Raw genomic sequence first — 12010 nt, 5'->3', positions numbered from 1 at the left:
GCCACTCTAAGATATTTCACACTTCAGACAGGATCACTGATAAAACGGAACCATTTCAGCACTTACTGTTATTACCTTACATCTTTCCTGATTAGGGACCATAGAGATTAAAGTCATACTTACTGAAAGCAAACTGGTTTAGCTAAACCAGCCAGAAGTATTGTTCTCCCAGGCCTTGATGCAACAGTCTCTTGCTGTCATTACTTCTGGCTCAGATCCTCTCTCTCATCAAAAATGCTTTGTGGATCAATTAATTCATCAATCACTCACACTTCATTCAATTTAAATTCAGAAAAAGAGCAGTTTGGAATCAAGGTTTAGCTTTTTAGTTTACTTTTTTGGTTTACGTATTCTTCAAAGAAACCTGAAGATATTTGATATCGTCTCAGTTGTTCTACAATTAGAAACCAAAGATCCCATGGTAGTTGATTTTCTGTGCTGTAAGTTAGAAACTCACTCAGTTCCAGAGTTAAATTGAGCAGAAGTACAGAAGAAGAAACTTTTCTGAATTGGTTGAATCCATAATGCCAACTGCTTGTTCATTGTATCTCTTTAGTAGCTCATGGCATAAGCAACCATCTGCTTGAGTGTTTACATTTCCAAGGTCAAAGTGATCCTGTGACAGAGCATTTCCAGTAATATGCAAGGCAGCAAGGAAGGTTTCCGATTTCAATATTACTGCACTTGTTTTTATCTCAAGCAGGCTGTGACGCATGTTTACTGCTGCCATAGTTCAACAGTTTAGCATTGTGCAATTATACTGTTGTCTGAATATACTTTAAAATGAAAGGCAATATAAACAATCAAGGTATTGTTGACAATTTCATAACTTTTGTCTGGTTAACTTAAATAGTGCCCCTTGAAATATCAACATCGTACTTTGGCCAGGGCAAAGAATAGGGTGGAGTTTCTGGTCTCACTCTAGCTTGCTTGAAGGTGGACTCATGAAGGGAATAATGATTTATGCAGTACACTGTTTGTGGACAGAGAAAGCATGACACAGAAGGCAAAACTAATGGATATGAAAACTCCAGGAAATGTAACAAACCTCACATGAAAATCACTCTTCATAAATTTCATTATTCCCCTGAGGCAACAACCCACAGCGACTGATTTATTAACTGATAACACCAGGGTTACTATCTCATTGCAGAGAGAGTGTGTTGAGAGTTCTGCATCCCAACCAATTAGGTTTCTTTATGTTGGCTTCTACTATAATTCGGGTGTTGTTCAAATACTTCCTCATTACAAGCATAAAAAGACTTCTTCCACACACTAGATCCAGCTTGTGGGTATCATAGGAAACTCTGTCCTTTACTTGTTAACTCCGAATTTTGTGCTTCTACAGGTACCTGCTTAAAGCAAATTCATCTTCACCTTAGAGGAAAGCAAACATAAGTAACATGTTCAATACCAACACTAAATTACAGGGCAAGCTCATAAACTCCAACATAAACTGTGCCTTGCTTGAACATTCTTCAAGATTATTTCCAAAGTAACATTGTAACCTGTTGTGTATTTAATATTTGAATATATATATGTGCTTATTAAGCATTTTTGATTATTTAATAATCAATTAAGGATTATATGTACAAATATTTGAACTGCATACATCATCACGCTACCACGTCGTAAGTGCGAGCCTTAAAGTAAATACAAGGTTAAACCCACATTTCCGGACTCTCATGTCTTCCCTTGAATTAGTTTAATGTTTTGAAGTAACAAAACAACTTTGGCGATGAGGTCCTTGTAAAATAAACCCAGGATAGCAATTGGCCTCTTGAAGTGCTGCAAGACGTTCATACAAAAAAAAAACACGGCCAGTAACAGCCAGGCACATGCAGGGATGCTTGGGTTTTTATAAATACAGCAAAACACATACTCTTTGGAAAGAAAAACATGACCAAATTTTAAAAAGTCAAAAAATGGAAGAATTCATGAGTTCATAAAGAATGAGTGCTAAGTGATAATAATCATTAAAAAAAAACAGAAATGCTGGTTATATTGGAAATATTGGCACATTTGATTAAACAAAAGATAACTGGAATATGTATACTGAGCTGATTCAAAAATATTTTGAAGCAGATGAAATAGCCAATGAGAAATAAGTATCAATTTTTTCTGAGTTCATTGAGTTTAAAGGCATAAAGTTTGCTTCTGTCATGGGAAAACCTAGTTTGAAACAGGGTCCAGAATTGACCCTATGAACTGTGCTGCTATTAAGAGAGAGAGAGAGCGAGGCATCCAGCAGAATGAAAGAGACAGACAGACAGGCAGACAGACAGATTGATGTTATGGTTTCTCTGCCAGCTTGTTTACCTTTTCCCCGAGGTCACTTGCCTGCTTGTAAAGTTCCTGCAGAAAGTGGAGGGCGGAGCAGGTAGATGGACAGCTGGTGTCTAACATGTGAGTTAAAAACCAGGTTCGCTGTGACACAACAAGACACACACTGCGGACACTGAACGAGCTTTGTTGCACCCACACGGAGGTGGGATTGTTGGAGGATCAATTTGGAGAAATCGACCAAGTGCTCTCACAGTGTGAAAAGGTGCGACCAGTGGGGAATTATTTGTGTGTTCATCCTTGCCGGGTGATAATTCCTCCACTGAAGAACGGTCGTACACATCATGGTCATAGTCGGTGACCACAACAGGACTTCGGAAGACAATGGGAAGTTCAACGGCATCACCTCTCTCTCTCTCTGTCTCCAACGTTACTCAACTAACAACCTTGAACTGAACTGAACCCTCTTCATCATCGTAAGACTGTACCCATTTACCCCTAGGTTTGAAAGAGCCTAGTTTTGTTCCTATTTCCACATATATATCATTCCACATATATTTCCACACACATAAATATATATATATATATATATATATATATCATTGCTAACCTGTTCAATATATTTGCATTTATATTACTGTATTGCTTAGTTACTAATAAACACTATTAGTTTATAGCAATACCAGACTCCAACGTGTTTTCCATTTCTGCTGGTTCTTTAACCCGGTCACGGGGTATGTGACAGCTTCAAAGTTTAACTGCTCTGACCAACCCAGGTTAATTGAACTTTGCTGATATTGGCAAAGTAATGCAGGAACATATAGAGCCTAAACCATTGTTTTCATATAAGCAGAATCAATAAAAAGGAAGTCCATTTCAACATAGGTGGCTGAAGTGACAAGTGAGTTTTAACAGCATTTCAAACCTTCTTTTGAAGCTTGCAGATATCCAGATAAAAAACTATACTGGAAAAAAGATAACTCCTGTGGTAATGACATTCTTAACAGTGACATATAACAACCAACAAATCACATTAAGCTTGCATATGGTATAAACAGGAGGGCCAACTTTCTGAGGGTGTGATTGGCTGAGAAAACTACAATTTGATTGGAGATCCATCCACTATAGGCATACTAGATCTCCTGCAATGAAGCCACGTGAAAGTGCGTTAAGAAAGGGATAACTGTCTCCATGCTAAAGAGGAGACAGTTTTGAACCATTCGCAACCAGAGGGCGAACAGGTGTTGGGGCCAACCTCTGTGTCTCTGGTTGAGAAGCATATTGGATCAAGGAAAGACCATGCTGCTCAGAGGAATTGTGAAAGTGATGAAATTAGTGGTCCAACTACAAAAGTTTTTGTAGGCAACCTGTCTGAGAAAGTTTCTGATATGTTAATCAGGCAATTACTTGCAAAATATGGCTTGGTTTTAAGCTGGAAGAGAGCTCAAGGAGCTTTTGTAAAGTTGCAAGCATTCAGCTTTTGAGAGTATAAAGAATCAGGATCTACTCTGCGTGCATTACGGTTATTGCATGAACTTCACGTGGGAGGCAAAAAGCTGCTTGTAAAAGCAGATGCCAAGACCAAAGCCCAGCTGGATGAATGGAAGGATAACAAGAAAAGAGTCAATTGAGATACAAAAATGGAGGATTTTTCAGATGACATTGATGACGTGGACAAGGAAACCAAAAGGAGAGATCAGATCATAAAGGGAGCAGTAGAAGGACGAATACGAAAATACTCCAGTGAAGTAAATGCACCTTTGCAAGATCAAGATGCACAAACTAGGAGAAGAGAAAGGAAGACTGAAAATGCTGGCTACTGCTGTTAGAACCACTTCCTGCCGTGTCAGAGTCAACTCCTACAACCACCACGGAGGAGGCCCCAGAACCTGAGATTGTTTCACAGCAACAAGTCTCACCTGCCAAGCAGAGTGATCCCTCTTGTTAGGAAAAACATTATCCCACAAGAGTACGAAATCCTCCACTGTAATTAAATACTTAAGCCTGAATGAGAAAATCTAAAATTTACAAATCTGTGGTTGTCTGCATATTAGTTGTATTACATGATGTACATTCAGTTGCAGTTCATAGCTAAGCAGGGAGGAGTGTGTGTATATAATATTTTAATAATCTTTAAGTAATTATATATATATATGTTTAGCTTTCCTGTTTGTTTAGTAAATTCATTATGGGTTATATGTATAAATACATGAATTGCATATGTCATCATGCTACTATATGATACAGCATGGCACTTAAAGTAAACACAAGGTTAGACCCCACATTCCCAGACTACTGTGTCTTCCTTAGAATTAGTGTCATGTTTTGAAGTTACAAAGCATAACATAACAGTATCACACAACTGAGCTATAATGGGTGAATTAAGTTCATTTTGAGTTGGGTGATAAAGCTTAGCTTTATTTGTCACAGGTACATGGAAACATACGGTGAAATGCTTCATGTGTGTCAAATAAAATCAGCGAGGATTGTGCTGGGCAGCACACAAGTATCACCACACCTCCAGCAGCAACATCTTGTGTCCACAATTCACTGACCCTGCTCGTCTTTGGAATGAGAGAGAAAGCCATATGGTCATGCAGGGAATGCACAAATTCCTTACAGGCAGCAGTGAGAATCGAACCCTGATCGTACTGCTGGTTCTGTAAGAAGATTCACTACCTGCTATGCTACCATTGCTGCCTAGGACAACAGGATTAACAGACACTCTAATTTACAGAGTTTCAAAGCCACACTCAAAAATAATTCCATGAATTCTGAAGTTTGGAACTGCAATCCATGATGGACATGCACAAAATTGGGCTTCCAGGGATATTTGTCACTATCCTTTCCCTATTCAACATCTGTGAGAGAAGATTCACCGCACTGAGCTACAACCACTCCTTTGACTAGAAGGCTAAGCTGTCAAAGAAGAAATGAAAAGATACTTATTGAAATGAATCAAAACAGAATGACAGAATAATAGCTGAATTAATCAAAGCTTGCTCGTTCCAAACTAGTGACAGACCTATCAGATAAAAGAAAGCTTCATTAGAATGAATAGTTGAACCTCAAGTGAAATGCATGTGATTATAAAGAATATAATTCATGCTGTAATATAGATCTGATTGAACATATAAAAAGTGAATGTTTCTCCTTCTGCAAGGCAGGGATCATGGTGTTTTGGAGGGCTTGTCTTTTGTCGTTCTTGTTTACTTGCCATCCCTGTATAAGGGCTGAGTTTGTAACTGGGCACTAAGCAGGCATGAAGAAAACAAATACGCTTCCTAAGGACAAAACTCAGCTTTCACATTTATTGTATGATAAGGTAAACTATTTTGCATCAACCCCAAGTCATTCATCACCTTCAATTCAAGGTGTAGCTAACTGTCCTGATAAAGAGGACTGCATCCCCTCTCTGCACAGTCGAGACAACCATTAAGCAGCAGGCTTTCAAAGACATGGTAATAATAAAGAAGATATTCATGATAATTGTGGATACACCAGATTCCCTGTTCCTTATTAACTGTTTCTCTCACCTGGGTTACTTTGCATTTAGCTATTGTGCGGATATCTGCACAAAGCAAATACACCTGCCTTTGGAGTGGTGAATGGAATCAAGATTATTTCTGCTCAAACACAAGTCGTTTCCAGCAAGCCAAAATCAAATTAAACTTGTGAAAACAATTCTCTAGAGGCAAGCAGTATAAAACAGAAGTTCTTCAGATGAAATAAGAGGACTCTCAGTCTGAATTTGTGCCTCCACTTCCCTTCTTACTGGATATATTTTTCTATAGTTTGGTATTATAGAGTCTTTGGATAACACAGCAAGGAAACAGACCCTTTGGTACAACTGGTCAATACTATCCAAGACTCTTGTCAAAGCTCATCCCATTTGCCAGAATTTCATCCATATCCCTCTAAGCTTTTCCTATCTCTGTACCTGTCCAAGTAATTTTTAAATGTCATTAATGTACCTGTCTCAACCACTTCCTCTGGCAACTCATTCCTTATATGGAATAGCTTCTGGGTGAAAAATTTGCTCCTCAGTTTCCTACTAATTCTCTCTCCTTTCATCCTAAACCTTAGTCTTCTAGTTCCCAAACCTGGGAAAAAGGCTATGCACATTACTCTGTCTGTGTCCCTCATAGTTTTATAAGGAGCATAGTCAGCATGAAGATCACCCCTTATCCTCCTATGGTCCAACAAAAAAATTCATAATAGGCTCAAATTCTCTCCTCCAGTCCTGGCAACCTCCTTGTTAATCTATTCTTTTATTCAACAACAGTATAATTTTCCCTCTCCCTATAGAGAACATAGAACAATACAGCACATTACAGGCCCTTTGGCCCACAATACTGTGCTGACCCTTAAACCCTACCTCCAATATAACCCTCCACGTTAAGTTCCTCCATATATTTGTCTAGTATTCTCTTAAATTTCACTAACGTATCTGCCTCCACCACTGACTCAGGCAGGGCCTTCCATGCATCAACCACTCTCTGAGTGAAAAACCTTCCTCTAATATCCCCCTTCAACTTCCCTCCCCTTACCTTAAAGCCACGTCCTCTTGTACTGAGCAGTGGTGCCCTGGGGAAGAGGCGCTGGCTGTCCACTCTGTCTATTCCTCTTAATATCTTGTACACCTCTATCATGATTCCTCTCATCCTCCTCCTCTCCAAAGAAAAAAGCCATAGCTCCCTTAATCTCTGATCTTAATCCATACTCTCTAAACCAGGCAGCATCCTAGTAAATCTCCTCTGTACCCTTTCCAATGCTTCCACATCCTTCCTATAGTGAGGCAACCAGAACTGGACACAGTACTCCATGTGTGGCCTAAGCAGAGTTTTATAGAGCTACATCATTATCCTGCTACTCTTAAACTCTATCCCTCGATGATGAAAGCTAACACTCCATAAGCTTTCTATCTACCTGTGGGGCAACTTTCAAGGATCTGTGGACATGTACCTTCAGATCCCTCTGCTCTTCCACACTTACAAGTATCCTGCCATTTACTTTGTACTCTGCCTTGGAGTTTGTCCTTCCAAAGTGTACCACCTCACACTTTTCTGGGTTGAACTCCATCTACCACTTCTCAGCCCACTTCTGCATCCTATCAATGTCTCTCTGTAATCTTCGACAATCCTCTACACTATCCACAACACCACAAACCTTTGTGTCATCTGCAAACTTGCCAACCCACCCTTCCACCCCCACATCCAGGTCGTTAATAAAAATCACGAAAGTAGAGGTCCCAGAACCAATCCTTGTGGGACACCACTAGCCACAACCTTCCAATCCGAATGTACTCCCTCCACCATGACCCTCTGATTTCTGCAGGAAAGCCAATTCTGAATCCACCTGGCCAAACTTCCCTGGCTCCCATGATTTCTGACTTTCTGAAGAAGCTTACCATGTCAAATGCTTTACTAATATCCACTGCACTACCCTAATCTATATGCTGGTCACTTCCTCAAAGAACTCTATCAGGCTTGTTAGACACGATCTGCCCTTCCAAAGCCATGCTGACTGTCCCTGATCAGACCATGATTCTCTAAATGCCCATAGATCCTATCTCTAAGAATCTTTTCCAACAGCTTTCCCACCACAGACGTAAGGCTCACTGGTTTATAATTACCTGGACTTTCCCTACTACCTTTTTTGAACAAGGGGACAACATTCGCCTCCCTCCAATCCTCCAGTACTATTCCGGTGGACAACGAGGACATAAAGATCCTAGCCAGTGGCTCAGCAATCTCTTCCTTCACCTCAGGGAGCAGCCTAGGGAATATTCCATCAGGCCCCGGGGACTTATCTGTCCTAATGCATTTTAACAACTCCAACACCTCCTCTCCCTTAATATCAACATGCTCCAGAACATCATCCTCACTCATATTGTCCTCACCATCATCAGGTTCCCTCTCATTGGTGAATACCGAAGAGAAATATTCATTGAGGACCTCGCTCACTTCCACAGCCTCCAGGCACATCTTCCCACCTTTATCTCTAATTGGTCCTATCTTCACTCCTGTCAACCTTTTGACAGGAGTGAAGAATGCCTTGGGGTTTTCCTTTACCCTACTCGCCAAGGCCTTCTCATGTCCCCTTCTTTCTTGCTCTCCTCAGCCCCTTCTTAAGCTCCTTTCTTGCTACCCTCTATTTCTCAATAGACCCATCTGATCCTTGCTTTTTAAACCTCACGTATGCTGCTTTCTTCTATCTGACCAGATTCTCCACGTCACTTGTCACCCATGGTTCCTTCACCCTACCATTCTTTATCTTCCTCACTGGGACAAATTTATCCCTAACATCCTGCAAGAGATCCCTAAACATCGACCACATGTCCATTGTACACTTCCCTGCAAAAAATCATCCCAATTCACACCCGCAAGTTTTAGCCTTTTAGCCTCATAATTTGCCCTCCCCCAATTAAAAATTTTCCTGTCTTCTCTGATTCTATCCTTTTCCATGATCATGTTAAAGGTAAGGAGCAGTGGTCACTGTCCCCCAGATGCTCACCCACTGAGAGATCTGTGACCTGACCCGGTTCGTTACCTAATACAAGATCTAGTATAGCATTCCCCCTAGTTGGCTTGTCAGCATACTGTGACAGGAATCTGTCCTGGACGCACTTGACAAACTCTGCCCCGTCTAAACCGTTGGAACTAATCAGGTGCCAATCAATATTAGGGAAGTTGAAGTTACCCAATGATAACAACCCTGTTATTTTTGCACCTTTCCAAAATCTGGCTTCCAATCTGCTCCTTGGTATCTCTGCTGCTACCAGGGGGCCTATAGAATACCCCCAATAGAGCAACTGCTCCCTTCCTGTTCCTGAGTTCTACCCATACTGACTCAATAAGATGAAACAATTGGTTACTAGGGGAAAGAAATAAATATACATATTAAAATTATTACGAACTCCATGGAGCATGTGGAGATCTTCCAACCACCAGGCATTCTTTCTTTCTTTCTTTCTTTCTTTCTTTCTTTCTTTCTTTTTTTTCTAAGGGGTAGTTAGGGGGGAGGGGTTAAGGGGAGGGGGTATGGGTTATATACATTGTTTTTTTTCATACTTTGTAATCATTTAAAAATGCAATAAAAAATTATTTAAAAAAAAAAAAAAAAAAAAAAAAAAAGAGGAGCCTGCTGCAGTACCCAGCCTTTCTGTAGCTGTAATAGTATCCTTGACCAGTAATGCCACCCCTCTTCCCCTATCTAACTCCCTTTTCCTGGTAGTTAATTTTCCTAATGCATTGATTTTATATTTCACCACCATTATGTGATGAATGCCCCAGGAATTTATAAACAGTTAAAATATTCATGATTGTATAGCTCGATACCTTGAACGAAGTAAAAATACAGCTAATGACTATTATAATATCAATTTCAAACCTACTAAAAATTGCACCTCCAAGTGTTACATGTGAAATTCACTGTTAAAGTCCTCTTAATACTGATCAAAGGATTGGATATCTCATATCTCTGTTAAAACAACCCTTTAAAGCTCATAGCGTGCATCCAATTAATGATTAAACCTGAACTCAAGTACATTAAACACTACCACTTCAATATAAGAAGGTTCTATTAATATGGATTTGATTTGAATATATTTACCTTTCAAAGCTGCGAGCAGTTTGAAACTTGTGTATTTTCTCTTAACTTCCAGCTGTCTGAAACACAAAGTGAAAGTGGAGCATATCCTTTCTGACACAGATTGGAGCTCAGAGTGTTTTAAAAAATGTAGCTAACCAGGAACAAGACGGAAGAAGTTCAATTCCAGTAAGTGAAGTCTGGCTGGGAAAGCAACAAAACAGGTCGAGATACTAAACTGGTAGTTTACAATAAAAGGTGTGACATGCATAAAATTTAATTCCTGGCATTACTAAGATGTTTGTAATAGTATTGATCAGAGGAAGGGTGTTGGAACAGGTAATTTACAAAAAAAAATTCAAACGAATTCAAACAGAAGTATTGTCTTTGGATCTTGGCATGTTGCTAGTCAAAATCTAGAGCTCATGCCATTACAATTGGTTTGGTATCTTTTTGGCAATGTGGAAGCAAAACGGATATCCAAATCTAATTGAGCTGCAGCTATTAGCTAAGGTTTCTTTAGAATTTTTTAACAGAATTTCTTTCCTCTTATATGGGATTTGAATTACATTCATATTTTGTGTACAACAGTGCAAGGTCACAACGTCTTCTGGAGTAATTTGCCTCTCTTATTATGTTCTTCCTTTGAAAGGAAAGTTGCAGAACTCTCCTCCTTCCAGTAGTTCCCTTACCCCTTATAATAATGTACAGTACCTAGTGGATCCTGAACGCCTGCTTTCCATTCGTCTGCAGTATCCTAGGGAGTTCCCTCTTTTATTCTTTGTCTGTAGTTTGTCTCCATTCCTTTCTCTCTGTCGCACACTCCAGGTTTATCTTCACTTTGGTTGCACCCTTTGGAAGTAATTTTTGTTTTCTCTCAGTTACCCATTGCTCTCATGCTTTCCGGCAGAGGTCATACCATGCTTCTTGGAGTTGAGGTCACCACTTTGCTCTGAACTAACCCTAGCTTGAATACATGCAATGATTAAAACATGTAGACATTCAGAAATGCCTTAGAGCCTCTAAGGACCTGATGCACAGCATTATCCTGAACCAACACAGAGCTGAGAAGTGGAAACCATACTGAGGAACACTGTATTATAGAGCTGTCTGTTGAACATGGTACAAAGTGCCATAGTAACACATACAAAATGCTGGAGGAACTCTGCAGATCAGGCAGTAACTATGGAAAGGAATAAACAGTCAACGTTTCAAGCTGAGACCCTTCATCAGGACAATCTTGTTCCTTTCCATCAATGCTGCCTGATCTGCTGAGTTCCTCCAGCATTTGTATGTGTTACTCTGGATTTCTAGCATCTGAATCACTTGTATTTAAGTACAAAGTACCACTGCTATTTACGCTAAACAAAGCATTTAACAATCCTGCACTTAATGACTAGATACCCCAGTGAAGGTGATGCACAGCCACATGCCGACACAATACAGAACAATGAACTGGAATGTATCTGTGGTCCTTGTAATATATGGATCTATTTCCTTTAGGGCAGTGACTTCCCCTTGCCCCCGCACTACATATTGATCTGTTGTCTGCTCATGCACTGTTTTCTATGCAAGTGCATTGTTCTCTCTCACTCTCATTGCAATGCGAATACTCCAGTTAAATCCATCTCCCACCTACGTGCTTTTATTTAATTAATATATGATTGTGCACAGACACAACAAATTGGCGATGAGTACAAATCTGAATGTCTTAAAGTATCACGAACTTCACCAACAGTTACAACATGATCATGGGACGAAATGGCGGGAGATAAACAGCACAAGAAAGCCGTCACAGACACTAACAAAGGAACATGTGAGTAACAGTGAAAGACATGCTGAATTTAAAGTGAAAAATACTATGGCAATGGGTTCAGTCATGAGAGGGTGGAACTGCATTGTAACATGAACAATGTGGAGGAGCAAATTAATGCCCCTACACTCCTAAGCTTAATAGGTCCTATGACATACAGTCTGTTACACAACCTAGTAATACCCATAAAACCAGCAAACAAGACGCTCAACAGAATTGTTACAATTTTACAAAATCCTTTGAGCCCTAAACAGTTGGTAACAGCTGAGAGATTTCGATTTTGCAAAAGGAACCAGTCAAAGGATGAAATCATTCCTGAATACA

At 39.8% G+C, this 12010-nt stretch overlaps 1 protein-coding gene across 12 annotated transcripts in view; it reads right to left on the bottom strand.

Annotated features, from left to right (window-relative positions):
• The window catches only part of LOC132403864 (phosphatidylinositol 4-phosphate 3-kinase C2 domain-containing subunit beta-like), a 255698-nt gene extending 245701 nt beyond the window's left edge, over window positions 1-9997 (bottom strand). For 4 of the 12 annotated variants that reach the window (XR_009515373.1, XR_009515375.1, XR_009515374.1 and 1 more), the window contains exon 1: window positions 124-644. The gene's annotated coding sequence lies outside the window, so the exon portion shown is untranslated. Of the gene's footprint in view, window positions 1-123; window positions 645-9897 lie in introns of those variants that run through there. The other 8 variants (XM_059987619.1, XM_059987617.1, XM_059987620.1 and 5 more) reach the window with 4 other exon arrangements.
• Between the last annotated feature and the right edge of the window lie 2013 nt (window positions 9998-12010).

The sequence above is a fragment of the Hypanus sabinus genome, chromosome 13 (assembly GCF_030144855.1).
Source record: "Hypanus sabinus isolate sHypSab1 chromosome 13, sHypSab1.hap1, whole genome shotgun sequence".
Classification (NCBI taxonomy): domain Eukaryota; kingdom Metazoa; phylum Chordata; class Chondrichthyes; order Myliobatiformes; family Dasyatidae; genus Hypanus; species Hypanus sabinus.
This window is presented reverse-complemented; position numbering and strand designations above follow the sequence as displayed.